At 35.9% G+C, this 14,481-nt stretch overlaps 1 protein-coding gene across 2 annotated transcripts in view; it reads left to right on the forward strand.

The window, feature by feature from the left end:
• RIT2 (Ras like without CAAX 2) overlaps window positions 1-14,481 on the forward strand; it is a 186,571-nt gene that overhangs the window by 36,745 nt on the left and 135,345 nt on the right. The window lies entirely within an intron of this gene.

A 14,481-nucleotide genomic window follows, 5' to 3' on the forward strand; every position in this document is an offset into this window, starting at 1 on the left:
TCCTACAGGGTGAGGCATCTAACAAATTACATAACTCTGATGAGAAGCGGGAATGTGAAACCATTTTGTAGGTATCTTTTCTTTTTTTCCCCCAGAAAATACTCATGCATCTCTTTATTTCTTTCTCTCTCTCTCACCCACTCTCTCTCTCTTTCTCTGTGTCTATTTGTCTAGCTGTATATATATATATATATATATATATATATATATATATACACACTATATATACACATATGTATCAATTCTGTCATTGTTAGAAAACTTTTGATGAAAAATAAAATCTACTGAATGAAATAACATAGCTGAGAATAAAGGTCTCCCCAGTACCACTGACAGCTCTTGCTCTGGTTTGGTAATTAGTAATTAAGTGAAATCAGTCAATTTGCAATGGGCAGCAATAAATTGAACATGGCGATATATTCTATGTTTGCTTGGGTTTCACCTATGCACAGATTTGAAGATCCTGTATAATTGTAGCCCTTTTTTTGTGTCTTGGCTAAAGGAGTTAGATGAGCTCTAGATCTGAGAGTTTATAAATGTGTCTTTCTTTGCAAGAAAAGATGTTTTTCAATTTAAAAAATAATCAGGAGTTGATTTTTTTTTTTTTTTTGCTAAAAAAACTTCAAACAGAAAGTTTTGTTTAATATTGCTTCTTTCTTTCCCCTTTTATAAAAATATCATTATTTTGAGACATGAAATAATACATGCATCAAGGGAAAGTTATAGGTAATGTGTATTCATTTGCAAAAGGTAAAGGCAAATAATCACAGTTATTTGTAGATGAAAGAGAAATTTCAGCCTAAATAGAAAGATTTGCCACTGATCTCAGAGTCACAATTTCACTCATTATGTTTTATTTTGAAGATATTTAAATACTCCTGCTGAAGGCCATTGTGGAAAGAGCATTGCACAAGTAAAAACTTACATAAAATGCCAGCTAATATCAATGGAGAAGCTCACAGTAATTTCTGTGTATCTTGATTTATATCCTTCAAAACTTTTATGGAACTTTTTATCTCTCAAAGGAAGAGGTTCCATGCCCTATCATGCATGCCATGTAAAACTGAAGTAAAACCTCTAGTGAAAGACATACTGCAGAAGAAAAAATACATATTCACTAGAAAATGGACAGAGATTATTCATTCTGTACTTAGGTGAGTGCTGCAGAATATATATTCTCTGAATCAGAAACAGAGAGAAATGCAAAAAGCAGATTGTTCAATGGATTTGATTTGGCACTAAAATGTGGTTCAGGTTATGGAATGCAGTGACCTCATAGTTAGATGTTAAAAACCAGGCTTAATATTCAGATCTTTTTTGCTTATTTCCTTTTTATTGAATGACTTTATTTTCCAGTTATAAATACTTGCCATTCAGCCAAAGACTTTGCTGACTAAAACACTGATGATGGATGAGTCATTCTGTCACATCTATATCACTGTACCTTTGAAAAAGACCTGATTCTCCCCTTTCCTGGTAACTGAGCTGAGTCATTTCTGAATCAGCATAGCACCATGTCCTCACACTGCTAGCAGGCAGAGTACTTCAACATCATCTTACTCACTGGGCCCCTAAAAAAGTCCTCCTAAGTGCTTATATGTATATATATATATATATAAATATATATATATATAAAAGCACTTAGTATATATATACATACACTTATATATATATGCACACACTTAAGGAAACATTTCCAGTTGTTGTAACCTAAAGATATGTGGGTTTTTTGTGTTTCAGGTAGTCATAAGTTTATCAGGGTGTTAAAAAAGTTCCTCTGTGGTTTTCAGCTGCCAGATCATGATTTTTAGGGAGAAGAGTTATGATGCCTCAGCACCACCAAGACAAAATTTCAGTGTTATAATTACTGTAGAGACTGGGAAAACATAAACCCTAGTCCTGCGATGGAGCAGATGAAGTAAATCTCCTGACCCTGGGGGAAAATTGTTTTTGTTAAGGAGATCTGATTATAGAACAAGTTTCCACAGTAATTAGGAAAACCTGGAAATGGCTACATATATCCTTCTTTTGCGGCCTTTTATGAACAAGAAGTTAATTTTGATTCTAAGGATTGTTTTTCAAAGTTCAAAAATGTTTTTTATTTACCCATCTCACCCCAATATATTGTGTTTAAAATTAAATTTCAGAAATCCTGAGTAGAATTTTCCCTCTAATGTAAACGTCAAGACTTGTATAGGTACACTATCTTTGTTTGGGGAGTGTGGGAAGATTTGGAAGATTGTTTCAGTTTGGCTTGGTCAGTCGGTTGTGTGGTTGGGGTTTTTTACCTGCTTCTGGTTTTTCATAGAAAGGTCTAGGGTCACCAGATAGGGCTTCTGTCAGGCATCAAGTGAAGGTGATATATAGCACCATAAACCCCTGAGACACCTTGTTCTCACCAGAATAAATGACACCAAGAGCAGAAAGTGCATTACGAAATACACGAAAGTGAGTTTAGCCCAGAAGAATGAAATTCTGAGGCCTAAGTGTTTCTGGGTCAGGAGTCATCTCCTTCCAGCTGCAGGAAAAAACAAAACAAAACAAAACAAAACAACAACATTGTCAAATCTTTCCATGTTGCTCATATTGAGAGCTTTAACATTTCTTATTCACACTGAGGATACAAGACTGAGTAGGATAATATAGGTTTTCTCTGTGAAATTACAATCAACCCTCAAACTTTTTGTATGTGTTTTGCAGCTTTCTGACCTTTTCAGTGGCACACTAATGCTGTAATAAATCACCTCTTTTAGTGCCTGAAGTGCTACTTTTCACCCTTAAACATGTCTGGCAACTGTGCCTGCTGTCAATATATCGCCATATAATGTAGCATGTACATGTGTCAAGCCATATGAATGTGCTTTTGGCAGATGTCAACTTCCAGCTAAGTTTGTACTAGAGAGTAGGAAGAGGATGAGAGGACTCATTTCACCTTTTCATTGTTGTTCTTTTTAGTCTTTTGATCTCTATCTATAACTTGAATGTATCCTGCAAAATGCTCGATCTCATGCCTCCTGCCTCCATTCCTCCACATAATTTCATGTTGAAGGTATTGGTTAAGCTTGTTCTTAAAAATTTCCTGGTGCTGCTTACTTGATTTTGTGTGAACAATTAAAAAATGCATTCATAGCCAAATTTTACACAACAATCCCATAAATCTCAGAGCTTCCTGTCCATGTTGTTGTTGCCTTGGTTTTCTTGGATGTTTGGAAAATGAAGCAGAAAAGATGCTGGTGATAATCAAAGGATAGAGAGCTGGTTGCAGTGTCAAAAACTCAAAACACCTCTTCCCAGATTCACACAATCACATAAAACTTCCTCAGGAGTTTTTCAGTTATTACTATATAAAGTGAAAGTAGCAGAAAGCATAAGGGTCAGTATTCTCCTCTGAGATAGCTCATTATTTCCCATTGATTTTTCTCCAAATTACCTGCTGTTGTCTGGATCTAGAAAGTCTCTTCTTCCTGATTAACCTCAGCCTGTGAAGTATTTAGATGTTAAGACATTATATTTCTTTCCATGTCCTTAAAATGTTAAAGCTACTGTTTAGAAACTGTAGGATGTCTATTACAGCAAGTCTAAAATTCCAGGGCCATCTTGGATGGGATTTTGAGATACCTGATCTAGTGGGAGGTGACCCTGACCATGGCAGGGAGTTGGTCTTTGGAGTCCTTTTAAGCCAATATTTTCTTAGACTCTATTAATATTGTTACCTTTGTGATTATTTTTCCTGCATAACCATATTCCAAGTGGAATACAACATAGAAGTTCTTCTCCACCCAGATCTCATTTTCCTAATTTCCAGGCCTTCTCAATGGTTTGATTTGTTTGCTGGGGAGCAGTTCATAATTACCAGGCTTTTAGATTTGGACGTGTTCAGGTGTGGATGCAGGGGAAATAAACTGAGGAGCCTCACCTTTCCCTGATCTTACAGAAATGTTTTCAGTACAGTAGCAAAGACATTAAGAGCTCATGTTGGTGCAAGAGTTAATGTGTCAGGTTTGACTTTGTTGTGAAGTGTTGCCTAATTAGCTGAGAGAGAAAACATCTGAAATATGACAAGTAAAATATGTTGAGTGCAAAGTCACCTCAGGAGTGAGGAATACTTTTCCACTCATATAACGCAGATGATGTGGTATTTGGCTCCACTGAGATAAATAACATTACAAAGAGAAATGTAAATTGAAATATATGAGTAGGAAATAAATTAGAGAGGACAACATTCTGCGAATAATCAAATGTTTTTGAGGAATTGAAATGTTTGTTGGGATTTTAACAATATTCTGGAGTCAGTTTTCTGACTTAAAATGCATCTTCAGAAATGCTTCCTTCTTTGTTAGTCTACTTCCTTTAAATATTATTTGACCACTATGGTTATTAAAGAAAAAAATGTGTCAGATATTGAAGGATGAGAGAATTTCTGATAAAAATGCAGTATTTTAGATTTTGTTTACATTTTCATTGAAAAGGAAAGCCAGCATAATAAGCTACCTTAATAAACAGAAATGAAAAAATAATTATGAAAGTGACAAATAATTATCTATAAATCATGTTAATTTATAGTAGAAGGGTAAATATATGTAATTTATTATAAAATATATAACAATAGTGTTAGTAAATCAGTTTCAGACTTTCAAAAATGTTAATGCCATCAATCCAAAACAGTAAATTTTCCTTTATTTAGTACAGTTTCCTATCTCAAATTTCATCCAAACCAATTTTCTCACTGTGAAGTATTTTAATTTCAATGGAAATGATATCAGCAGCAGGAAACAAGATCATAACTTTAATCATCAACAACACCTATCACTCTCTACAACTGCCTTGAGTGGAGGTTGGAACCAGGTGGAAGTCAATATCTTCTCGCAGGCAACAAGAAAGAAATTGACTGAAATTATGACAGAGAAGGTTTAGATGGAATATTAGGGAAAAATGTCCTTACTAAAAGATTTGTAAAGCATTAGCACAGGCTGCCCAAGGTAGTGTTGGAGTCCTCATCCCTGGACTTACAAACCATGAGGATGTGGCACTTGGGGACAAGGGTTAGTGGTGCCTGGTCAGTGCTGGGTGAATGGTTGGTCTTGGAGGTCCTTTCCAAACTAAAGAATCCCCTGGTTCTATAAACTTTCAAAAACATCTGAGTGTTTGAGAGATGCACAAAAGGTTAGAGTTCAGATCACCATGGGCAGATAAGCACCTAAACCCTGTTTAGTCAAAGGGAATTAGCTGCCAACAGCATCTGTGAATCTGGATGTTATCCTCAATTCACTATAACTGATACATTGAGAAAACCTGGCGCTGGAAAGAAAAGAATGAATAAAAACCTCATCTCCGCTTCAACCCTGAATAAGATTTCTGTGAGGATTTAAATGGAAGAGTTGTGTCTTCCTCTTTGATGTGTCATCAATTTTCTAGACCATAGGTTTGATGTTCAGAAAAGTTGGTGCCACATTACAGAACAGCAGCTACTCTCTCCCACTGACAAGAAAATACAGCTGCTGTCACTGCCAGTTCCTCACTGCTTGATGGATGGGGTGTAATTTCACATGGAAGGTAGCACAGGAGCTAACCACTAGTTTATGTTAGGAAACCTGCAAACAACCTCAATTTGCCACTACCTGAAACAGCAGCGAACCAAGCCTGAGCATCTCAAGTTATCATTACAGGGAAACATGTCAACAGATAAAAAAAGAATGGGAGAAGAATAAATGTGGTTGCTGAGAGGTTTTTATTTTCCATTGAATGAAATGACTTTATCCTTTTTTGAAAGTGTTGTTTTCAGTGAAGTTATGGTACTTGAGGCTGGTAGCAGCAAGCCAGAGCCCCCTTGTATGAAGAATGACCCTATATTTCTCTTGTTTGCTGTATTCCTGTTTTAAAAATGAGATTTTTCAATTGACTTTAATTGAAATGTGTCTATCTGCAATGGTTCAAGATCAGTTCTATTCTTCTCTGAAATAATATGTGAAAATCTTTCTAGCTTTATTTAATGTATTCTGCTTTAAAAAATCACATGCTGGAGCCTGCTTTAAAACCTATTTAAGTCATTATATTTTGGATTGCTCAGTAATGGAAGGCTTAAGTTGCCATTGGATTTGCTAACTGAAGAACAGTAGAAGACACATTAAGTTTTCTTTCTGATTTTAACTTGATGGAACAAACACAGTGGGAAAATGCACTAATGGTAGCATTTACCAGCAGTAATTTCTGTTTATTAAGGCATCTTGTCAAGCCACATAAGCTAAGCAGGGTAGGGAATGTTCAGTATTTTTGTGGGAGAATTTCTGGGAAGGGATCAGGGATACACTATGGAGGAAATGGCTTGTAAGTGGTAGCAATCTACCTTATCATTACCATTAATTTGTATCACATTATGATGATGTCTCTTATGTGGGCAATAAATGCAACTCTCACCTACTTCCTTGTTTCCTTAACCACTAAAGGGAATTTTTAACACAAATTTTACAATGCAGTGTGATCTGCCTTCTGACCTGGAACTGAGTCTGGGTGTAGATATTAACAGTAGTTAGAAGTCCTCAGTACAGCCACTTTTCACTAGACTGTGCTGATTCAGAAGACATGGAACTTTTCTGACATGAGAGCATTTTTCCTGAATGGCGTTTTCCTACAAGTTTCTCACTTCTAGGATGAATTTTTTTGCACATTTTCTCTGTTCATCCTTCAGTCCATGCTGGAAAACTGTAACCACTGCCTAGTATTTGTCATTTTTCTAATAATGACTCCTTAAAGGAAAATAATGAAAATTCATATCTCTACATCTAATGATTATAGGAAAGATCAGGGTGAGAACTGCTCTCTGGTTAGTGATTTTTATCTATTCCTTCAAGATCATTCAAAACAAAAGATGCTTTTCTACTGTTTTTTTTTTCCACTCACCTTGCTCCTAATTCTTTATTTTTACTCTTAGGGAACACATTGTCTCAACATACAGGTTTCTGCACTGAGCCCTTTGTTTAATTCTGATGCAAGAGGAGTAATTAAAAACTGACTATTTTCCAAAGAAAGCATCTGCCTTTCTCGGTTACCACTAGCTGCACCTCAACATATTTTGATTACAGTCTACTCTTATTTTACAGTGGTAAGGGTTACAGTAGATAAGAAAGAGTTCCCTGTTTCTGCTCCAGCAGCCTTAGTAACTTGATTTTCTGTTTGAAATCTGCATGGAGTTTTGTGTGTTTAATTTTCATTCTAACAATACAAATTAAATTTAAAAGACTTTTGATTTTAAGACTATTCCTTTCCCATGCCTCATATTCTTTTCAGTGGACTTCAGCTTCTATAGATGAAAAAAACACCCACCAATTTAGCAAAAAAAAAAAAAAAAGTCCAATGCTGTAGCAACATCCCAGCCTATGTAGGAGATTGTGTTACAAAAAGATTCTGTATTTTTCTAGTACACCAGAATGTGCTTAACACAGAAATAAAATTCCACTTACCTTCATTTCAGAGCTAATCCTCAATAAATAATACATTATAACACCTAAAAAATTAATAATTGCAGCTCACAGATCTTGCAGCATTCACTCCTGAAACAAGTGGTAAAGCTTTAGGCCAATTCCTTAAAGGGTATGACAATGTAAAAATGGCTGTGTTGTACCACAACAAAGGTGTCTTGAGACTGATCTCCTGTCAGTGCATCTAGTCTGTAGTGGTGTTTGGGGAAGAACAGAGTAAAAGACATTAAAACTTCTGCTTAGAAATCCTCACATCCTCTGGCACTATGAAGATCTCACCCCATTTTTGTGGGGTGAGATCTTTGAGTTTACTGCAATCAGTTTTAAAAACATCAAGGTTTTTGATCTAGCTATACACTTTACCATTTACTGTGTCATGGGGCAATCATACAAATATCCATAATCAATCTACAAAAATACCTTATTGATAGAAAATTTCCTCTGTATCTCTAGGTACCTGCCCTTTACTCTTTAAATTTCATGAAGTGCAATAAAAAATACCCTGCATTAGATATCACTCTTCTTTCCACACATCTTTTTGATCCAAAGAAATGCTCCTCTGACCCCACCACTCCCTTTGTTTTGTTCAGGTAACTAAATCTTTCAGTTACTTATTCTAAAACATACTGTAATCTATATGCAGCATGTGTAGATAAATAAATGCAAATAAAACCAAAGGAAATATCTTACCTACTTCAATCACATAGTCCTTTGAAAAACTGTCACCTAGCTGATGGAGACAAATGTTCTTAGGAAATTGTAGGAAAACAAACCCAGAAATGCAACATATTTTGTTCAAAACCGTAAAGGCTGCAGATGGGCTAGCTGTGACTTCATTAAGTGTATATGAAACTCCCTCAGGTTCTTTCTCTAACCCTCCCATCCCAAGAAGATCATACATCTAGGGTTATTTATTATTATTATTATTATTATTATTATTATTAAACAATGCTTTCCATATGAAAGCTTCTTTCTGGAAAGCAAAAAGTTTTATAAAGTTTTTGAGATCTAAAGCATGTAATATTTTAGGAAACCAAAACTTCACTTCTGGAACTGATATTAGTCGTGTATCTGATTATAGATGCTATTCTTAATAAAATGTCATACATAAAACTAACATTTTCCCTACCTGAAACTGATAATAGAGAGGAGAAATCTCTAAAAGAACCTAATATTTCACTGATTCAATCCTTTCACTTCAAAAAACTCTTTAAAATCAAAGAGGTATTTTTACATTTTCCATGTTTGAATCTTGTTCCTGAAGATCCCTCATATGATGTCTAAAAATATTTTCTAGCCCATAGCCTAAATTAGTTCATAGCTCATATTTCTCATTTGTTACATAGCAAAATTTTTGTTTAATTTCAATACTTTTTGCTTTTCTCATTCTTTCTGACCTTGAGTCACTAAACTTGCAGAAACTGAACACAGATGAAATCTTTCTCAGGTTGCATTTAGAGACTATTGAAATTTTTTTTCTCCTCCTAAAGTACTTCATAATTATTGGTGTCTTTAACAACTCAAAGTTACTGTGAGTGTTAATGCAGTTCATAGTACTCATTAGATTCTTGAAAAAAAACCTTGTCTTCGCCTCCTACTACTCACAGAATACACAGAATGAAAAAGTATTCTGAGTTGGAAGGAACCCACAAGGTTCCTGCACAGGACCATCCCCAACAATCCCACCCTGTCCCTGAGAACATTGTCCAAACGCTCCTGGAGCTCCATGAGGATTGGTGCTGTGTCCATTCCCTGGGGAGCCTGTTCCAGTGCCCAAACGCCCTCTGGGTGAAGAACCTTTCCTGCTATCCAACCCAAACCTCCCCTGACACAGCTTCAGGCCGTTCCCTGGGGTCCTGTCCCTGTCAGCCCAGAGCAGAGATCAGAGCCTGCCCCTCCTGCTCCCTCACAGGGAGCTGTAACTGCACTGGGGTCTCCCCTCAGCCTCCTCTTCTCCAGCTGGACAGACCCAGTGCCCTCAGCCCCTCCTCACACGGCTTCCCCCAGGGCTCTTCACCATCCTTGGTGCCCTCCTTTGGAGGCTCTCGAAACTCTTAAGACCTTTCTTATACTGAGGCACCCAAAACTGCTCACAGCATTCAGGGTGAGGCAGCCCAGCCCAGAGCAGAGTGGGACAATCCCCTCCCTCGCCCAGCTGCTGATGTTGGGCCTGATGTCCCCAGGACAGGGATGTCCCTCCTGGCTGCCAGGGCACTGCTGGCTCAAGTTCCACTTGCCACTGACCAGGACCCCCAGGTCCCTTTCCATGGCACTGCTTTGCAGGATCTCATCCCCCACTCTGCACATCCAGGGTTGCCCCAACCCAAGTGCAGAATCCAGAATTTGCCCTTGTTGAACTTCACTGAGTTGGAGTCTGTTTGTTAAGATTCAATGGACAGAGGAATAACTGCAAATGATGATTTATATGATGTGCCAATCTAAAAAAACATAGTTAGTTATAGGGATGTTTGTAATTTTTCCAAGCTAGCAAAATAGAAGTAAACATTGCAGTCTTCAGGCATGAACTTTTGAAAAGACAATACATTTTAGAAGATGACTCCTAAGGTCTTGTGGGTAATTAAACCACCAGAAAGACCAGAACTGTTCAAAATCTTTAGTATTTCAGAGATAAAAGAGTAGCAATATAATGCTTGCCTAGTTATTGAAATAGTCTAGTTTTGATACAATATAATGTGCATATATTTATTAATATGCAAATGATTTATTTGCATATTAATAAGATCAGGTATATCCAACTTGCCATGATCATGTTTTAGAAAGTTATTTAATGTTACATATAGACAGAAGCAAGGTTGCATGTTAAATTTTTAAATAATTTTTGAAATTTTTAAAACAATTTTTAAAATATTTATTTCTTCTCTTTCCAAGACAATGTCTCTTCCTATGATACACTCTTTGTTTTTCGAATGTACTTTCTTTGCCACCTTCTCTATTTTAAAAATATCTATGTGCTTTCTTATTTTTTCATGACCTTCATGAAGTAGTGCTCAAATCCACTCACTTTACCATATTATAGTTTTTCAATATCCATCTTCTACACTGGTCTCATTGAAACCTCAATATTTATAAAAAACACAAGTTAAGGATCCACTGGAAGGATGGATCTAAATTAAAATTATGTGAATCAACCCTATGGAATCACTTGTCTCCGAGATGCAAATATTCTGGTAATTTTGTTAGAGTGCTTAAAGTGTAGGATTTTGTGATGAGGGTAAAGATTCTGTTGGAAACAGATTTATTATACCATCACACTATCACCCAGGAGAGTGTCAATATGTGGAAGCTCTTGGGTGAATAAAGAGGGACAGGAAGAATGAGATATTCACATCAGGGATACTATTAGCATAACAAATATTGTGTAAGCTTGCAACATACTATCCAACCTTGAAAAATTGACGAAGGACTGCTTTCAAAGTTTTTGGAATAAATGAAATTTAGAACAAATTAGGAGAAGAGTGAGATTCTATTCTATCTGCTTTCACAGCTGTAGGAGTATCAAAACATTTTTCCTATTGACTTGTGAGCCCACTCACACATATATGCTTTTATGATTAATATTTTCTTTAGATGAATTTTATTATTGCTGTACTGGTCAAAAGGATGTTTCAAAATAAATATGTGACCTCAGCCTTTTTCTAAGCATGGCCTTTTCTACTCAGTGGATAATAAAATGGTTTTAAGGGGGATTTAGAATTATATTGAAAATAGAAGACAGAACAAAGTTTATTATTTCAATAAAACATATATATTTCTGTGCCAGCATAAATATAATGTACAGCCTTTTAGATAGTTAATAAACATTGTATGAGCATGTTTGGGAAAAAAATATGAAGGATTTGATCTGAAGGATCTGAACCCCTTTCTTGTTTTAAAAAGACTAGAAAACTTTAAAGTTGCATAGTTACTCATGCATGTCAGGCTTACATTTGCTCAGCTGGGGCAACCTGCATTTGCTTAGCCACAGATGGATATAAAGAAGATGCTATTCATCTGAAACAATGATCCTTTTACTTATCATAGCTTCTGTGTGATATACATGTCCCATTTAAATGAAATGATCTTCACAGTGTCATAAAATATTCATTAAAAATTTCCAGACAACTTGCAATTCAAAATGTTTCACAATATCTGCTATGGATTAAAAGGGTTTTGCTTGGTTTGATTTGGTTTTTTAACCATTTCTTAACTGAAATTGTTCTTACATGTATATGTATTTAAGAATCAGTCTTACAAATTTATTTTATTTTTATATCCTGCTTTAAAGCCACATTTCTCGCTTTGTGTGTGGCATAAACCAGCCAAGTGTCCCTAATTTATAGACCTGTAAAAATTTGGTGAAGTATAATTTGGATTTCCAAAGGGAAAAATTTACACAATGTTCAATGACAGCTTGAATTTGTTCGGTGTGAGTGTTAATTTATATGGAAAAAAAAGGTAATGGATGAGTAAAACCATGGAACCAAGGAGAATATTTTCAACACACAGCATGAAATACCATTTTTCCATTAGTTTTCAAAATTAATTCACTTTGGAAAATTACTTTGGAGCTGATGTTAGTAGCAATGAAGAAACCAGCATATTCCAGCTGAGGCAGGTGTCCTGCTGGGGGAGCCCAGACAGGGCAGGTCTAATTCCCGAGGCTCCAGCTGAGCTTCATGGCTTCATTCCAGTGGTGATTGAAGGTCCTTTTCCTCTGGGAAGCACTCCACCAATCTTCAGCCATCATTCAGAACTTATTTCTGCCCATCCAGCAGCCAAGTCTCTTGAATGCCTGGTAAAACTGGACAAAGCTGTTGTTACACATCAGATGTTTGGAGGCTTCTTTGTCCTTCATCCTCCTGGTATAAGGAACTTATTTTTTTGTCACCACAAATCAGTTATGCCTTTCCCATAGACAAAGTGACCAGCTATGCCTGCTCCGAAAATACTTTCTGAAGTTGGGTATAGCAGAAAATGCAAATTTTTATCTTAAGGAACACACAGAGGAAGATGGGTTGCAATTCCCACAACCCATACACTAATTTCCTTATCTTGCATTGTAATTCAGTGATTTAAAATATCAGTGTACCTCAATTCCTTCTGTACCCTCTTCCTGGGAGAGAGTGCTAAATCCCTGGGTGAGAGGTGACAAAGACTAAAGAAGCCAAAGAAGTTCCTTCCTCTGGTGATTAGGAGGTGTCTGTGACAAAGGGCTGTCAGGGAAGAAACTGTGGGACAAAATGAATAAAGAAGGGAGATTTTATTTATCATTTTCCCCAGGAGATGAATGTAAGGCCTTCTCATTTCATTACTTTGAGTGCTTCTCTTGACACCTTTCTCAAATTCTGTACCTCTCCCTAATCATTTTATATACAATCATAGAAACATAGAACCATTCAGATTGGAAAAGATCTCTCAGATCCTTAAGTCCAGCCATTAACCCAGCACTGTAAAGGCCTCTACTAAACCATGTCCTCACATTCACATTCCTTTGGAACACTTCCAGTTTTGCATGCCACAATAGAAAATTTGATATTTAATACAACATGATTCTTTCAGTCATGATTATTTCAGTCCTCTTGAATCCTGTGAATTTGATGAGGATATAAATGATGTATTGACTTGTGGCTGTCTCAGGCGAGAGGAAAAACATTTACATGAGTTCTTCCTGTCCCCTGAGAATTTTTGTTTCAATTATAACTGCAGATTTTGTGACGCAGGCATAGCTCCAGAAGGAAACAGAATGAGATCAGATGCAGAATAGTTTGGGGTGTTTTTTAAAGAAAAAACAAATGCTTGGCAGGAAAAAGTAGCAGGTAGTGAAGCAAATTGAACTAATTTGTGGTACAGGGCCTCAGAAAGCTGGAAATGTGTAGGCATAAACCATATGAACAGCATCTCTGTTAGCTGCCTCAGCTCCTACGAGCAAACTAGGCAGATCACATCAGGCATGAATTTGTTCTTCATAAACCACTAACAGCAATCAGAATGGAGGTGGCTAAAAATCTGTCACGATTTAAAAAAAAAAAAAAAAAAAAAAAAAAGTATCTCTCCTGGAAGTAAAAGTGTCAAACATTTATAGTGCTTAAAAGTAATGCATCTGAAAACAGATAATACAGAAGACATGAGTGTGGCTGTACATAGATTTATTGCTCTATAATATATATGGACTGAATGAGCTTTTTCTTACACAGTTACCCTCTCTGGGTATCTATGAATTTATAATGCTGCTTCTTAGCATTTATATTTGTCTACACTAAAGATGCAATAATTTATTAACATGCTAATAAATGTTTAATACTTCTTCTCTTTATCATTAAAAAAAAATATCTCCCTACCCTCAGTTTCTTGAAAATATGAGAATGACAAGCATGAAACTAAAACAATGCTGTTTGAAAAGTCGATGTATTTATATATAGACTTTATATATAGACTTTTACACATTTTACAATGGCTCACATCTTGTTCATAACCTCTGTTGTGCATGTTGTTGAAAGTAGCTGAGATATTCAAGACATGAGGCAAAATCTCATGTTGGATTTCATGAGTTGTGACTGATATTTATGTTTCAAGTGGGCTACTTTTTTAAACAACTATCTATATAGTAGGTGCAGGTGAATTTTAATGCCAGAAAAAAAATTGGAAAGAAAATGGTTTAAAATCAAGCAGTATTTAAAAAATTCTGTTTGACCCTACTTTTTTTCTCTTCTATTTAATTAGAAATCACATATTTAACTTTTAAAAGGCTTTTATTTACAACTGTTATTGTTTGGGAGATACTTTTTTTTTTTTCAAATTATTTGAAATTCAAACTTATAAGGAAAAAACATCAAAGCAAATGTAACTTCCCAAGTTCTTCTAAATGCTGATGATGTTACTGTAGTCACTGAATACTTAAGTTTACTTTCATGGTTTTTCAAGGCCAATGAACTTCAGATGTCATGTTGGACAGGATATGAAGGTGTATGTCTTTCTACATAAATTGGAATTCTACTTCCAGCTTGCC

The sequence above is a fragment of the Anomalospiza imberbis genome, chromosome Z (assembly GCF_031753505.1).
Source record: "Anomalospiza imberbis isolate Cuckoo-Finch-1a 21T00152 chromosome Z, ASM3175350v1, whole genome shotgun sequence".
NCBI lineage: Eukaryota > Metazoa > Chordata > Aves > Passeriformes > Viduidae > Anomalospiza > Anomalospiza imberbis.